Source organism: Danio rerio, chromosome 7 (genome assembly GCF_049306965.1).
Source record: "Danio rerio strain Tuebingen ecotype United States chromosome 7, GRCz12tu, whole genome shotgun sequence".
Classification (NCBI taxonomy): Eukaryota; Metazoa; Chordata; class Actinopteri; order Cypriniformes; family Danionidae; genus Danio; species Danio rerio.
Genome location: NC_133182.1, coordinates 35,237,382 through 35,255,183, shown reverse-complemented (window position 1 = coordinate 35,255,183; position 17,802 = coordinate 35,237,382). Strand labels below are relative to the sequence as shown.

The following is a 17,802-nucleotide window of genomic DNA, read 5'->3' as shown; positions in this document are numbered from 1 at the left end:
CAGTGAACTAGGTTTCTAGGACATGACACACTTAATGGAGTTGCAGCTAAGGCTATACATCTACGTGACAATGATGTAGTAAAAATCTGAAAATTTGTCCCTTGCTTTTTAAAAAAAGATTCAGGTATACAATATTTTCATAGCAAATCACATTTATACTTCTGCAAAAACAGCCAGATCATGCAATTATGTCAGGTCAGGAGTTTGTGGGCTTGTTCTCCCAAGTCTGATCCAAAAATACCTTGTATTAAAGAGATTGTCAGCGCTGATGTGTGTTTGGAATATGCAGTGTAAATTATGCATTTGCATTGTTGGTTGTAATATTGGTGACGTAAATCCACATTTGCTAAACAAGCATTAGCAAACTCTAGAGAAGCAACAACCCTACTATGTTTTAGCCATAGTTGTGAATGTTTGTTCATGATTGCTGATCGATTTCAGATTCTCAAATTGGGTGTTTACACAGAAGGGATAACGGTGACGTTTTCACTTTGAATCCTGTTTTCACAATAACGCATTTCAGTCCTCAAAATGCTGTTGTTTTGAGTAAGCAAACAGGAAAATGACTAAACTTTTTCCTTTTTTTCTGTAAGTGTAATGTAAATAGCCATCCCAGGCTCATTCTGAAAACCAAGCTCTATTTACATTTTTGGAGAGGACCAAACTCATCCCAGAAGCTATGGGATTTTTTCACACTTTTTGTTTTTGCAAATCCACCAGAGACCACGGTCTACGCCTTTTGAGATTTCAAATTTCTTTCACGAGTGCCATGCGCACCTGCTGTTCTCATGTAAATCCACCAGAGGCTACAGTCAACTGACTGACTGACTAACCGGTAACCCTCTCCCCCCTCCCTAAACACAACCAATAGTGTTTTAAAAAGCACCGATTGACCAGCGCTCACACACCTCCCTAAACCTATGCAACAGTGTTTAAAAAAAAACTATCCAGAAAAAGAAATACCCCCTGATTTTTACCACGATTTTAGATTTTACCACATTCTCACTCTATTATTTTCTTGTTTATTTTATTGTTTTTGTCTTACCTGCTTTCTGGAATCATTCTTCACTTGACTCGAAACCTGTCATCACAGTCAACTCTCAAGTCTCAGGTCCACCAACGTGTGCTGCCAGCCACTAGACAAACTGGTAACAATGGGAAAGCCGTCCATACGGAGGCAAGCGGTCAGCTGAGGAACAAAAGGAGTTTGTAGATGGTCAGACTATTTCCAGGCCAAGATTCTTTATTATTTATGCCTATTTCTGTATTGTTTTTAGAGTTTCAGGTCAACCAGGAGAATGTTAGGCTTATATATTATTGAACACTTCTTATTCACATTTCACCAATTACTGCATTAAATTCAGTTTTGTTAAAATATTTATTTTGTATGCTCTAAATAAAAAATACATTTATTAAAATTTCTAATTTTGAAAAATAAAAAATGTTGATGGTTCATTTGAGTATTAGTAGACTGTCTGCTTAATGTCTGTTGATACTGCTCCTTCAACAGACATTTAACTGACTATAAGATAATTTGCAAGTACATGTCAACTTACACTAACCCTAACCTAACAGTCTACATAAGATCTAAGGAGAATTAGTTGGCATGTAGATGAAATGTAATTTAAATTCAACAAACAGACCGTCAAAATAAAGTGTGACCTAAATTTTAATGTGCATTCAATGTCACTGTGCTGTGGTGTTTTTCAGACCTAGAACAGAATTACGCATTTACTATTGAACACTTTTAAATTGAGCAAGACCAAAAGTGTGGGTAATTGGACAGTCTCAATCTCAGTACCGCTTTAGTGTGTTTTACCACAACTCTGACCTGAGGTAATCAGAGCAGTGCCAACTAGTGGCCAGGTCATATTGAATAAATAAAAAGTGTGTTATTTTTGCTGAGAACTTGTGGATTGTTTGACTAGTCTCTTCAGATTCAGAGCAGCATTTACAGCATTGAATTTTATCTGATTTTGTCGTCAATCTTGTCAAACTCATAAGCTTAATATTAGGCAGCTTGGTGTATGCTTCTTAGGTAATTACCTCTGAATGTATTCTAAAAGTTTTGAGGTAGTGCCTCCTTGTGGTCAAATTTGCAATTAAATAAACTGAATTGAAATAAAATAAAATGTAAAGAATTTTTTCTCGATAGATCATTCCGAAAGCATCATTGATGCCATATTTGATTCTCCTTAAAAACACTCCTCAAAGACATGCATTTTCATTTACAGTACACAACTAATTTGTGGCATGACGCAAGACTAAGATTTAAACTAAGACAAAGCTTTAACATATTGTATAGGCTCCAAACCATATGTATGTCATTGTTACCTCACACTGACTACAACACATCAATTTGGCAGCAGTGCCACCTACGGGTCAAAAGTGATCAACTATGTAATTATATTACTGGTGACTGCATTTCTGATTTTTCTGCCAAATGTCTTAATTACTCGTTGTTGTGGTTGGTCTGCTTTTCCCGACCATGCTTAGCTCCTCATTCCGCTTCTGTTGTGCCTGGCCCCTTAATTGCTGCATGTAGCTATATTTTATTGTATATTAATGTTGGCTCTGAAAAATGTCACCTCTTATTACGCTCATATGAGAATGGATAACAATTGACCCGTTTTGTAACAACTTTGCGCTGAGGGTGAGAGGTTGTGCCACTTTACACTCTGATTGTCCAACCAAGATCTGGCTCAAGCCCTGCTGTGTTAAGCTCATTTAAAGAGCACAGTGACCCTGGAACTCACATGGAACATGACCCCATTTAGTGTAAAACAAAACACCCCAACACAATATGGCCAGCCGAAGAACAAAACAGAGCACGACCTGAGCCAAATAAATAAACAGCCAATGCTTCATCAGTGATTGAAAATCTGCCAGGGTCATTTTCCTAAAAGAGGAGACCGTGTCTATGGTTCTCTGGAGGATGTTGCCCTAAATTGGGATGAAATGCCACTAATAATAATTATAATCTGGAGATATAAAACACAGGTTCAAAGCGTTCTTTGTTTGATCTACCTTTTTCGCAGAGAAGCTTTTGAACTGATGAGCTTCCCCCAAAGAAGGAGATTCCTGGTCCGGCACGTGGGTTGCGGTAAATGTTGAGTTGAAAAGCCTTTGAAACATTTGAGTACATGAAGTGCTTACTGTAGGTAAGCAGACAAGTCTTGGCCTGGTTCACTTCCCGTAACAATAAAAGGCAGGATATTGCTGACCTGACTTGTTTGTTTTTTGTTACAGTCCGTTTGATGTCAAAATGATTAGTTGCAAATGTTAGCCCTATCATCGTGTGAGTTCAGTTACCCAAACTCAACTTTGACAGGAACACAGAGAACTTATCCCTTACTCAGAATAATGAACAGTTAATTTTGCCCAGCACAGTTCAGCGCCTAAGAAGACTTACAGCTTGTGTTTGAAGGCAGATCATGTTTTTAGACAAATTTTGACCCTTGCAAGCTGAAGCACAGATGGTACAGGATTGAGGAGTACATTGTTTGAAGTTCACGCACAGATACCATGTGACCAAGTGCAAGCATGTGAGTATCAGTGCACATTGGATGTGCATTAAAGACTGCTGAGCTCAGGAGATTTCAGAAGGAATGCATGAGCAGGTTCACTGTTCTTTATTTCTCTTAACTGAATGCAAATTTGTTTCCATGTGCTTTGTATAAGTAATCAAAATATATGACTTCTATAAATCTAAATTTATGACATAAGAATTAAATTTTGTGTTTTCACTCAATTTAGTCTGTGTGTGTTTGTGTGTGTGAAGGCCGCACAGATTGCAGAAATCCCACTCAGCCATGGAGGGGGTGGTTTGGGGTTTCAGCGAGTGGATTCTTAAAGACACTAAAGGGAAACAATCCCAGTGTTCCATTTTACAGCCAAGAAAACAGCACATGGTGTGAAAAGTAATGCTTTAAGCATTATGAACACATTTGAATCCCCTGACTCATATTTCCGCCAAAGACACAATGGAGGCAGACAGAAAGCACTGAAGTCTTATTCTCATTCCTCATCAACATGAGATGCAAGATGGCAAGAAAAAGACTGCATATTGTGTTGTAAAATGAAGGCAATATGGTGGCTCACAGCAAGAAGGTCGCTGGTTTGAGTCCCGGCTGGGCAAGTTGGCATTTCTGTGTGTAGTTTGCATGTTCTGCCCATGTTGGCATGGGTTTGGTGCTCCGGTTTCCCCCACAGTCCAAAGACATGCGCTACAGGCGAATTGGATGAACTAAATTGACCGTAGTGTATTAGTGCGAATGAGTGTGTATGGATGTTTCCCAGTTCTGGGTTGCAGCTGGAAGGGTATCCACTATGTAAAACATAAGTTGAAAAAGCCGGTGATTCATTGCTTTGTGGCGACCCCTGATGAATAAAGCGACTAAGCTAAAGGAAAATTCATGAATAAATGCAGGCAATATGTATTGGTACAATTCAATTGATTAATTCTCAAACAAACAACAGCAAATATGCCCTGTTTAGTTGGTTTGGGTTTATTTATCTACTGTATGGTCTTAATTTGTTCTAGTATTATCCTGAATGGATCAGGTCTTGTGCTGGCCAAATCTCTGAGGATCCAAAGCTTAAAAGATTTGTTTCTTGTTTATGATTTAATTTCAGCCACATAAAAACACAAACGTAACAGACTGTTCCTGAACTTAAATCCTTTTCAGCAGGGAAATACCCTGAGAAAAACTGTCAGAGTACAAACATTCCTTAAGCATCATGGGAGGTGTTTGTGTTTTGCAGGAATCCGTCAGTCTTACTATGTTTGGTGGATTTGGGCAATGTTTTGTTTATATGGATAAAGAGTGGATTACAACTCACCATCCTGTTCTCAATGACCAGCACGTCACACCAAAAACACAAATACAATGGTTGTGACTGCATGTCTGTCTATCTATCTATAAACACAAGCAATAGTCCATTTTATTAAGACACTTAAAACTTAAACATTCTTAGCTACCAATTACTTATTGATCTGTCCATCTGTCAGTTGTTTATATTTTAATTTGGGGCTATTTGTTTAGCTTTCTTTCAGTGCTGAACTACAGAAAATCTAAAAATTCTATTTCAAAATTTAAACTGTAATTGTGTTATTTGCTGTAGTCTGAAAAAAATGAGAAATTAAACAAAACTGCATATCCAACAACATCTTTATAAGTTCAACGGAAATATTCTGACATCATTTCCATTAGAAACTATTCAGTGTATTGTAAATATTATAATGTGCAAGTAGTTAAACAATACAAATGCAAAGCAGGGCACAGAAACGTTCCACCACTTAAACATATATAAAATCATGCATTATAATTGATCATGACGATTTTTACAACAATGCCCATCAAAATGTCAGACAATAAGAATGTTTCTTTCGAAAATTGCTCTTGAGAAATTTTTGTTTATTGTCCCCTATTAGATGAAATTACGCCCTTGGTACAGTACATCCATGGTAACTGTTGAGGTGGTGATTTAGGGATTTAACAGCTTTCTGACGTGTTCATTCATGACACATTTAATGTCTCCGCTGTATTCACTTGTTGCAGCTCTGTTTCAAAGGATAGTTCACCAAAAAATAAAAAATCTGTTATCATTTATTTACCCTCTACTTGTTCCAGATATGATTTGTAACACACAAGATAATAATTTGAAGAATGTGGGAAACCGATTGAGTTCATTTTTTTTTTTTACTATGGTTGACAATGGCAATCAATTTCCGACATGAATAAAATACAATCATTTATTTATTTTAATTTCTTCTATGTTCAAAAGAAAAAAGAAATTTAAGAACATTTAAAACCAGAAGGTGAGTAAATTTTCACCTTGGGGTAAACTTTTACTATGATGCATAGCTGCTCAGAGTTTGCTTTGTGTTATCTTTAATAAATATTTTCTTTTTAACTCGTACAATCAGATCTCACTATCTTTTACTTAAATCCAATCAGAAAATTATAATGCCTAAACTTACAGTTACGTCTAACATACTATAACAGTAACAGTGATCCATTTGAAAGTTTAGGATATTTGCCTTAAGGCAACATTTGCCAATAATCTCTACAATCCAAAATATCAGGACAGGATTTGGCCTGTAGACTGTCAATAAGTGTTGGGAAGAAAGACGTGAGGACAGGGGTATGATCCAAATGCAGTTTAAGTGATAGAATCATGATGTAACAGACAGGCTCAAACAGGGGCAAATACAACAAATGGGTTTGTGTAAGACCAGCTGGAATACATAATGAACTAAAACAATGTAGTAAAACTTAGTTTTTACTACAATGAACTGTGTATTGTACTATAACCTACCTGATATGTACAAAAAATATTTTTTTATATTACTATTGTTGTATTAATACAGGTATGCGCAGGTTGTTGTACACATTTTTGTAACACAGCACCTTTCCACACTTTAACCAGCAGAGATTCTCATTCAGTAATAAACATTTCCCAATACAATTGAGTTAAAAGCATTTCACCTAAAAAAAACCTATATAAACAGTCTAAGGGTCAAAAACAAGGAAACCAGCAAGGTCAGGAAACCAATTAAAAATGCAGCAACAGCATAACAACTCTCAGCAACAGATAAATGAGAGTGGTGCATTTATAGTCCAAGTAATCAGTGTAAATGATTTACAGCTGTGTGAATGTCAGTGTTCAGATTGCAATCAGCTGTGATGGGTTGAATGGCACTATGCATGATGGAAGTTGTTGTCCAAGAGGATGATACAGCAAGTGCTCTCCATCGGCCCGTCGAGGCAACAGTAGGCAAGCCCTTTCTATTTTGTATAATCTATTTTAATTCGATTTGTTTTAAATGTTATTTTTAGCAAAAATTTACTTATGAAAAGACATAATATACATGCAAACCAAAAACAAATTCAGTCACCATAAACATTTCTCACATTAATGGGCCTATTTATACACCTGACGCAATAAAGCACAATAAATAAATACATTTATTTATGAAATAAATTGTCGCGATTTGTTGCCATTTTTACACCAGTGAAAAGCTAATTTTCCTGTTTTACGCCATGTTGTTTAAATAACAATTCCATTTGCTCCACTTTGTGGACTCATGGGTGTTCCAGTCTAAAAAGGAAGTGTGTTAAGGTGCATCATTGGCACGTTGCTATTTTAAGGAACTGAAATAGACTGCGCCATTGACCAACTAAAAGCTGGTCTAAAGTCCAGCGCAAATTGCGTTAGAGAAAACAAAATAAAAAGACAGCAATAAGTCCAAACAGAGGAGGCTCGGGGTTTATTCTCGCACTGCAGATGGTCTGTTTAACTGTTTTCTTGCTAGTGAAGCGTTGTTTTTCCACATACAAAGGTCCCTATCATACTTCCGGCGCAATAAGGAGCAAGACATATTTCCACATTGTGTCACTATTTTCAGACCAATGCAACCCTAATTTTCTTGTTTTCTGCCACATTGTTTAAATAGCAAATCCATTTGTGCCACTTTGTGGGTGTTTTGGCCTAGAAAAGAGGTATGTTGAGGCGGATTGTTGGCGCGTTGCTATTTTGAGGTACTAAAATAGACTGTTCAATACATCAACTGAAAGCAGGTCTAAAGTCCAGCGCAGAGCATGTTAGTTGTGCGCCTTGCTTACACATTACTTAAAACACACAGGATATACAGCAATACACAAGTATCTTTAAAAATGAAAAAGAATTAATGGAATAAAATATAAAAAAAATATATTACTTCCTACATAAATATAAAAACAGCTATGCAGTGACACAGTAGGTAGTGCTGTCGCCTCACAGCAAGAAGGCTGCTGGTTTGAGCCTCAGCTGCATTGCGTGCATTGCGTCGGTTTCCTCCGGGTGCTCCGGTTTCCCTAACAAGTACAAAGACATGCGGTATGGGTGAATTGGTTAGGCTAAATTGTCTATGGTGTATGTGCATAAATGAGATTGTATGGGTGTTTCCCTGTGAGGGGTTGCAGCTGGAAGGACATCCGCCGCATAAAAACATATGCTGGATAAGTTGGCGGTTTATTCCGCTGTGGCGACCTTGGATTAATTTAGGGACTAAGCCGAAAAGAAAATGAATGAAGGAATAAATATAAAAACCACTGCCTTCATCTCGGGGGGCTTTTTAAGTTTATTCATGAAAATTTGCTTTGGTATAAAACATTTTATTATTAGTAGTAGTATTCATTATATGCATATTAATATTTGTTTTATTAAAAACAAGCTTAGATTTATCCACCTGTCAGGTTTTGGACCATATAGGGCACTGCATGTGTATTTGGAAATAACTCAGTTGTTTGACCACACTTAGTTATTACTGCTCATTTATTAGTTTTCTGGAAATTAGAACTGAATTTAGAAATAATTTTAAAACAAATCTAAATAATTTAACAAACAAAATTAATTATGTAGGCTTATCGATGTCTGTGTGTACAACACTGTTTCCGTATCTACTAAAGAGAGAAAGAAAAAGTGAAAGTATAGGCCGATTGGAGGAGGCTCATTCTCTCATTCTCGTGCTGCAGATGGTCTATTTTCTCACTAGTGAAGGGTTCAGTTTTTCCACTTACAACGTCCACCATGTAAATACCAAGTGCACCATGGCACGGGACAACTGACTCTTAAAGGGAATGAGAGATGAGACTGATGGTTTATTCTCAACACACACCCATAACTCATTAAATGAAAAAGCACAACCCTGTTAGACCCTGCACCAGGGCACAGAGAGTATTTTTCCATCCAATAGCAAAAGCGGATTTGCACATGCCCTTAAAGCTTTTGCACCGCGTGCTTTAGGCTTTGCATCTAGATCTTTAAAATAAAACCCATAATTTATTCACTATAGTTTTGAAAAATGATATGTATGGTCATACACCCAAAGCGCTTCACAATCATGGGGGGGGGGGGGGGGTTTCTCCACACCACCACCAGTGTGCAGCATCCACTTGGATGATGCGACTGCAGCCACAGGACAACGGCGCCAGTGAGCTCACCACACACCAGATATTGGGGGAGTGGAAAGACAGTGATAGAGCCAATTCAGTGGAAGGGGATGATTGGGAGGCCATGATCGTAAGGGCCAATAGAGGGGCTTTGTCCAGGACACCGGGGTTACACCGGTGCTCTTTTACGAGAAGTGCCATGGGATTTTTAATGACCACAGAGAGAGTCAGGACCTCGGTTTAACATCTCATACGAAAGACAGGTTTATTAATCTGGGGTCGCCACAGCTGAATGAACCACCAACTTATCCAGCATGTTTTTACGCAGCGGATGCCCTTTCAGCCGCAACCCATCTCTGGGAAATATTTACACACTCATTCACACATACACTCATACACTATGGACAATTTAGCCTACCCAATTCACCTGTACTGCATGTCTTTGGACTGTGAGGGAATCCGGAGTACCTGGAGGAAACCCACGCGAACGCAGGGAGAACATGCAGACTCCAAACAGAAACGCCAACTGACTCAGCAGAGGCTTGAACCAGCGACCTTCCAGCTGTGAGGCGACAGCACTACCTACTGCGCCACTGCATCGCCTAATTGTTTACAATCAGCCAAAAATAATTTAAATAAATGTCAGTATACAATATTTACACAATATTTAAGGTTAAATCTTAGACTCAATGACAGTCTCATGCTGCTGTCAACTGGGTTCATGCAAAGCTGTACTTTAAAATGTTCCAGACTTTCTGCAGGAAGTTCCTTTTGGTTTTTATTCCACTGTATGAAGAATATCTGGGTATAATATGTCATAGTTCTCTTTATTTTGTTAACATTATTTACATATATTAACTACAGTGCCCTACTGTAATAAAAAAAAAAATATATATATATATATATATATAAATTCCTGGCTTTAATTGTATCACATATTTTGATTATTAGCCATTTTAGAAGAACATTCAGAACATTTTCACTGGTACAACTGGCTAAAAATGTTTTAAATTCCTGTAAAAAATTAAGCAGCCAAACAAGATTTGTATTCATTTCATTATTTGTAATCACACCGTACATGAGTGAGCTTTCATATTTATGACAAATCCTTTGATTCTCTGGACCTATTTCTGTGTCAAATCAACCGGCTGTACTTTATTGTGGCAGAGCATGTTCCCAGATTTGTTTATGCGCATAAGACTGTGCCTCTAGATTTATCCCATTTGGATTTTGTACATAATTTTGCATATTATGTGCTTAACTTACAGTACTTTACTCACAGTTTACACTTGAGTAGATTCATTTCCTGAGTCATGCAGGCTGGCTCTCATTTGGCCCATAACGCTCATTCCTATGTATAGATAAAGGCAAAGTTCAATTCTTCTCTCGTGTTTACTGTACATGATGCTCATCGTGTTCTAACTCACTAAATGGAGGGAAAAAATGTTGTAAACAGTACTGTACAACTCGAGAGACTCACAGGAGATTTTAAAAGCTGATAGAGATGCTCACATGAGGTTGAAAGCAAGAGAAGAAACCGAAACAAGGGCAAACGATGGAAGATAGAGGAAAATAGGGCAGTGTGATAAGGAAGAAATGAGGAAAACAAATAAGCATGTGCTGTTATGAGAGAATACAGGAGCTTTAATGTTGAATGCTTCTCAGTACACAATGTGTTGCTGTCCCAGATGATGTCACATTTATGCCTTAAGGTGATTTTTGTGTTGGTTTGTGTAGGTTCACTCGTATTTATTTATATATGTGTGTGTGTGGGGTGGGGGGTGATGAGGGCTAGGGGTCGGGAGTTGTACGAGCTGTGCTGTGTTTGGCAGATGTCCATTATTTACTCTGCAATGTATATGTCTGACAGTTCCTAAGAACATGCAGTCCTGGGAAGGTCTTTTTTTCTCTCCATCTCTCTCAATTTCCTTTCTTTCTTTGTGTTTGAGATGAGCAAAGAGCTGAATCAAGTCTTTGTTCTTAGTCCAAGACACTGAAGAGGATTATCTATATGAAGGAGGTGATCTTTCTCTCTGTTTCTCAGCAAAGCTCCTACAAACAGAAGAAGGTAAACAACTACTTTTGTTTACAAACTGAAATCAACTCCTAGAACACAATCCTCTTCATTTCATTGGTCTTTTTGATTTGCTTGTTTATAATTTTTTTATCATCAGTCTTTCTACTTATTCTGTTCTAGAGCTTTGCATGAAAAAGTCCAATTTGTAATCATTTTTGCAAGATATTTTTTTACCCCCACAAAAGGTTTGTAACACTCACACAAAATTCCAGTAATATATTCCCTAATGAAAGCTATTTTGTTTTAAATATTTAGTTTAGTATCATTATGTCTGTCATGTTGACGTCACATCACAAACTGTACTTGCTAGTTCCTGAAGGGTTGTAACGTAAAACAAGGCACCGTTCATCAAACAGATACAGCAGGAAAGTAAGATTATTACAAAAATTCAGGTCCAATGTTCTCACATGCTGTGCTGTTTAGTTGCAAAAATTATCAAAATATTACTGAATTACTATATTACTGACTGGCTATATTGACTGACTAAGGTTTTGACAGGTTAACAAAAGTTTTATAAACATTATAATGTGAGAACCACATATAAAATTACATGTGAAAAGCTTAGCACATTACATAACCAGTCGATACAGTATCATCACTTAATAAGGTTATTTAAGACACAAGGTGAATCCCAAATCGCATACTTATGCACTATTCTACGCTATTTTGTAGTATAAATAGTGTAAGTATTGCATTCATGCTCAAATAAAAAAAAAAATAAGTGCATTTAAAATACCCAAATAATGCACTTATCCAATTAGTAAAAGTAAGTGTGGAATTATGGACACTTCATGCACTGTTGCTGTTACTTTTATGCACAAATGTTGAATTCAAGCAGCAACATCTCGCTCTCCCTCTTGAAGCCAATACAGAAGTGTTGTAACTAAAACTGCACTTCATTGACTTGCCTTTGGGGGCTGGCTCCATAAACTCCAGGGGCCCTATTATACACCTGGCTCAATGCGGCGCAAGGCGCAACGCAATTGTGGTTTGCTAGTTTCAGCTCGGTGCAAGAGTCATTTTGATGTTTTGCACCACGCTGTTTAGATAGCAAATGCATTTTCGCTCATATGTGCGCCCATAGGCATTCTGGTTTAAAAAAGGACATGTGTTAAGGTGCATTGCTGGCGTATTGCTATTTTGAGGAACTAAAATAGACTGCACAATAGACCAGCTGAGAGGAGGTCTAAAGTCCCTCGCAGAGCGCGTTAGTTGTGCACCTTGCTTAAACATTGCTTAAAACACACAGCATGTACAGCAAACCACAAACATATTTACAAATGAAAAAGAATTAAAGGATTATAATATCACAAAAATTATTATTTTCTAGTCCACATAAATATAAAAACCACTGCCTCATGCCTTCTTTATCTGGGGGGCTTTTTCAGTTTATTCATGACAATTTGCTTTTGTAATGTTATTATTAGTAGTAATATTATTTATTATATGCATAATTATATTTGTTTTATTAAAAACAAGATTTAGATTTGCCCACCTGTCAGGTTTTAGACCATATGGGGCACTGCATGTGTATTTGGATATAACTCAGGTTTTTGAGCACACTTAAAAAATAGCAAATGCGCTATGGTGTGACGCAACTGACTCTTAAAGGGAATGGGAGATGAGATTTTTCTGGTTTATTCTCGAAATACACCTATAATTATTATTATACACCTATATAATTATTAAATACACCTATAATATTATTAAGAGAATAAACACAACCCTGTAAGACCAAACAGTCATCTGAAATGTTCTCATACAATGTTATGCCTGGATTTAACATGTAGCCTTGCATTTACTAACACAGACTATATTTAAAATATTTAGAGATAATTTGTGTTTTCCTTCTGTAGAAAAATGTAATAAGAGCAATGTTTATTGGCTCAATGTGTAACAAAAGTGTTTTTTAAAAGACTAAACACTTTATTGATATGGCATACTGCCAAGCAAAAGTGGTCAGAACACAAACGAGTTGCAGGTAATGAAGTATCAAGTGTTTTTTGAAGTCAACAAAATATTTTCTTGTTGTCTCAACTATTGTTAGATTTACCATATAGATTTCTAGACATCGATACATTGTTTTAGCAACTGTACCTTGTAATTGTTATGTCCAGCATATTAAATGAATGAAAGACACATTAGGCACACAGGTTAGATAGATTAGGTTTTTTGCATGTAGTACATGAGATCACATTAGATTTAGGGGTAGAATTAGTGGATGCAAATTGTGTGTGTGTGTGTGTGTGTGTGTGTGTGTGTGTGTGTGTGTGTGTGTGTGTGTGTGTGTGTGTGTGTGTGTGTGTGTGTGTGTGTGTGAGAAAGCACACCTGCTGAACTGATAACAACATTATCTGGCAGATGGGGGTAAAGAGGAGTGATTTTAGTTAGGAATGTCTTGCCTGTAGGTTCCTCTTTTCCATTCAGGTTCATAAAAAGGAAGAAGACTTGCATAACGTTGCTTTTGTAATTTCAGCAATTTAATTACAGTGGGTTACTACAACTTGAGACCAAATTTTTATTCATTTTTAACTTTTTTTTATTTCTCAGTCTGTGAATATACTCAATCTTTATAAAGTGTTGTGGAATATCACTTTGGCACTAAGATAAGAGCCTTTCAAACCAATTGTTTTGTTAGTCTTGCCATGTCTAGATGTTAAATGTTTAGATATCTATTAAACACAGAATTGTATTTATCCCACATTTGGGATGAGTCTCAGGTTGGACCTCTAGTTTTCAGATCCAAGTGGACCTGTGAAAACCTTTATTATTAAGGTCCTTGCAATAAGATTTTGCATAATCAAATAAGACAAAATCAATAGAAAGACGTCATAGTTATAAATATTATTACAGTATTATTGTTCATTTATTGTGAAACGGAAAAACGTACTTTAACATAGATTTTCCTGCAGTCTCTAAATAAAATGATTGAGTATGATGTGGTATGGCGCCAACTGATTTTATTTCTCTTCACACTACTAATATTTACAGGACATATTATCAATGAATAAGGATTACTTTCATGCAGTTCTAAAAACTTTTTAAAAATTAAACAGCATCCTCACAGTGAATTTGTCATCATAAGCTGCAAGGAAATATGACCAGAGAAACATATTTCACGCCTCAAAAAGTGTACCCCTGGGCATGTATAGTCTAAGATTTCTTTAAAGAGATTAATTTAAAATGTAAACACTGGGTATGTGTCAACAATTGTTGAAAAACTTTTCCAAAGTTCTGAAATTAGTGACTGCAAATTAAATGTAAAGACCCAAACTATAAGTTGACCCAAAGACCCAAAGTGCAGACTTGATTGGAGTGGAATGCAAAAAAAAATGAAATTCCCCTGAGCTTTAAACATGACCTTAATGTTTGTTCACTCAGCGCTGTTCAAAACGTTCTGCACCACGTCTAGAGGTCTGGGAATATGAAGTTGAAGAATGGTTTTGATCTTGACCCCACTTATATGGCCCTAAGGCTGGACCATTGACCCCTGACCCTTTGGATAGATCCAGTTACACTCTGTTACAATGGGGAAGGATTTCACCTGAAATCATTGCCAGAGACCACACTTCTGAAGCACTGTGACAGAGAGACTGCGTCAACACAGGCTTCATTTCTACATCTGTCATGATATCTAATTACTGAAGTTAATCAGATGGAAGAAAGAAAGAGATTGTGAAATACTGAAAGACCTAATGCTCTGAAAGGTGGTGTTGATTTGTCACAGCACAAAGGATCTACTCAAGGTTCGTGAGCAATAAGCAGTTTATACTGGATATTAAAGGCATCCTGTGAAAGAATTGCCATCCGCTCATGTTGGCCTCATCCTGAGGACATCTTGATCATGCTGTTATGTGTATTGTGCTGTTTTTCTGCCAAAAACAGTATTGCAATTTAATGTTTATTATGTGGGCATCTTTTCTGTCAAAAGCTGATGCCAAACCACAACCATTTGTCATTGCTAGAATACCTCGCAGATGGTTAGACAAATGCAATATTCTCGCCTGAGATGACCTGTTGAAAGAAACAGCTGTGTGGTCTATAAATCTGTTGGCAATCATCTTGCAGAAGTCACAGGGTTTAATGGAGTTTGTATAACAGTAAAGGAATACAAAGCCAGGTGCATTTTAATCACCACATCTTTGTGATGCTCCATATTCCTGATAATGCACATACATTTTGTAAACAAAAAAAAGTGTTTATTAAGAGCATGATGCAGTCTCATTTATTTTATATGCTGAATCTGAGAGAGCAAATTAGAACCTCACCTCCATCCCTGCAATAATGTTTTATTACTGCACAGCAATGCAATATCCCATGACATTTGTTTGGCAGCATTTCAAAGACTGTATAGTAGGCGGTTCAGAGGGTCATTATAGACATGTTTACACTTTGTTTCAATTGGAATCTGATTGATAAGTCCTAACATAGTGTTTATGTGAAAGTCACAATAAAAAAAAACATTTTAATAAAGGGCACCTTTTTACCCCTTTTTTAAGATTTAAGATGTGTCTTTTGTGTCTCCAGAATGTGTCTGTAAAGTTTCAAGCTCAAAACACCCATCATATTATTAACTATACATCTTAGAACATTACAAATTTGTGTTTTAGGGTTTTGTAGCTGTTTTTGTCGCCTGTGCCGTTAATGCTAGTTCTTTCCACCCACCGTTTCCATGTGCCTGTCAGTGTGCCTCAATCTCTGCATCAGCTGCATCACATAAACAGCACAGTGACAGACATGAAGGAAGCAGATCTCACGTAACATTTGTGAGAAATACTACAGAAAAAGAAAAAAAACGCACTCCTACGTCACGTTACTGTGGGCCTCAAAATGGGGGGGGATTTGGATCCTATTTTAACGTCAGGAAATTTAAAAAAGAGACTTATTTTGTTTATGTCACTCCAACATAACTGCACACACCATACCTACACACAGTTCTGTCCAAACAGCTTACAAAAGATGGTTTTCATTATAAGTGCCCTTTAATTCAGGTCCTAATTAGGAGATTTTAAGCACAGTAATACACCTTCTTCTTCATCCAAAGCAAGGAACAATGTTGTCCTGCACTACTTCACAGACAATTAGTTCAATGAGAGTTTCTAAATTCGCAAACACATGAGTTTATTCCCTGCATCATCACAGCATTTTACATGTACACACATTTCCAGTTTTATTTTTAATATCCAGTTAGGTATCTGTGTGTTTTATTGAAAGAGTTAATAAAGGTTTATCCCACCCCTCTCTAACCAATTAATATTTTAATAGGTCAGGGCATTATTATTCCAAATTAGATGTTTACATGGAACACTTTTATTCAATCCTGGACTTTAAAAGCACACGATAGGACCATGTTCAGGTTATTTTGTACACCACTTTATCCACAAGAACTTGTAATACAGAAAATGCCCTAAATGCATCTTGAAAAAAAATTATTATTTTTTTGTTAAAAACAACAAATCCTGCAGCTATTGCAAATAATAATAATAATAGTAGTAATAATAATAATCATAATAAAAATAGTAAATAATAATACTTACAGTACATTATTAATTTAACAATTTTCTAAATAGATGCTTTTCTGTAAAGTAAGCCATTCATTTTTTGTGTGTGCTCATGCCAGAAGATTTCCTACAGAGGGTTCGTTCAGTGTGACAAGTTATACAGCTCTCTATCGCCCCCCTTGGACAAACAGTGATAGGATTAAGTAGGTCTATCACTACTCTGACCTTGTACCTCAGATATGCAAAAGCGTATCACTGCATTGAGTATGCTTAGATCTGTTTCCCCTTTTATGCCTTAGTAGTATTTTTACCATATCTAAAGTACATAGCCACTCACATGTAATAGATAAAAATAATATTTCCTTATTAGGCATTCTGTACCTGTATTCATTATCTAAAAATGTCCTCTGGTGGAAAACACTGAACCCATCTAAATGATAAAGGGTTATTCCTGCTGCCAAAGGCTTACATAAGAATTAGTATCATATGATATGATCACCATATGGCAATGCTGTGGAGCGTGTGTGGCGCACAATTGCCTGTTGGTGATACGGATGAATGGTAACATGTTCTATGACCTCCAAAGGTCATTAACACAAGGTCAAGGAACACTATGTTCAGCATCCAAACAAGTATGTACAGAGAAGGCTTTAACTTCTGTATGGGCTCGGCTTAGAGATGAATAACGGGATTTAGAGTTTGTATTGTCTGAGGTGGATGTAGGAGGAGTTGTGTAATTTCTTCCTGCATACTGTACTGTCATGTGTAATCAAACAAACTGTGAGCTGTGAATAACTTCTGTGGAAGGGGGAAAATTTAGAGATTGAGATATAGATACGAAAAACAAAACTGCAAAAAAAACGTAAACACAGAGTCTATGGACGAGTTTTACACACATTGAGAAGACAGATGAGTGTAAAAGACAGAACTAGGGTAAAGATGACATGAGGTTTCACACATAGTCATCCAAATAAGATGAAACAACACACCTGATGTGAGAATGACGTCAGTGCCCCCCCTTTTTCCCTCAGTTCATCATTCCTTCTTTGATGCCTCTCCTTTTCTTAGTGTAAAGGTCAGATTCTTGCTTGGAGGATTTATAGTACTGCTGATGTGTTTATTAAACAGCTCCTAGGGAAACAAGGGAGCGGGAATCTACAGGTGTCATCAAAAGGTGAACTATCTTGACATGTATAGATCTAAATAGCAGGATTCTACTTGGGGTATTTTAGACAAAACATCTGCATTTAGAAGACGAATCAATGACCCTGAAAATGAGATCTTTTTC

General features: G+C 36.8%; 1 protein-coding gene and 1 long non-coding RNA gene across 5 annotated transcripts in view; one reads left to right on the top strand and one right to left on the bottom strand.

Moving 5' to 3' along the window:
- The window catches only part of LOC141375392 (uncharacterized), a 55,419-nt gene extending 39,903 nt beyond the window's left edge, over positions 1 to 15,516 (top strand). Inside the window, exons 2-3 of one of the 2 annotated variants that reach the window (XR_012383375.1) lie at positions 10,921 to 11,004; positions 14,395 to 15,506. This is a non-coding gene — a long non-coding RNA (uncharacterized lncRNA). Of the gene's footprint in view, positions 1 to 10,920; positions 11,005 to 14,394 lie in introns of both variants that reach the window. The other variant, XR_012383374.1, reaches the window with a different exon arrangement.
- zdhhc1 (zDHHC palmitoyltransferase 1) overlaps positions 1 to 17,802 on the bottom strand; it is a 115,510-nt gene that overhangs the window by 67,663 nt on the left and 30,045 nt on the right. The window contains exons 4-5 of one of the 3 annotated variants that reach the window (XM_073906825.1): positions 10,217 to 10,287; positions 1,046 to 1,189 (exon numbers count right to left, since the gene is read on the bottom strand). The gene's annotated coding sequence lies outside the window, so the exon portion shown is untranslated. Of the gene's footprint in view, positions 1 to 1,045; positions 1,190 to 10,216; positions 10,288 to 17,503; positions 17,646 to 17,802 lie in introns of all 3 variants that reach the window. The other 2 variants (XM_073906824.1, XM_073906826.1) reach the window with 2 other exon arrangements.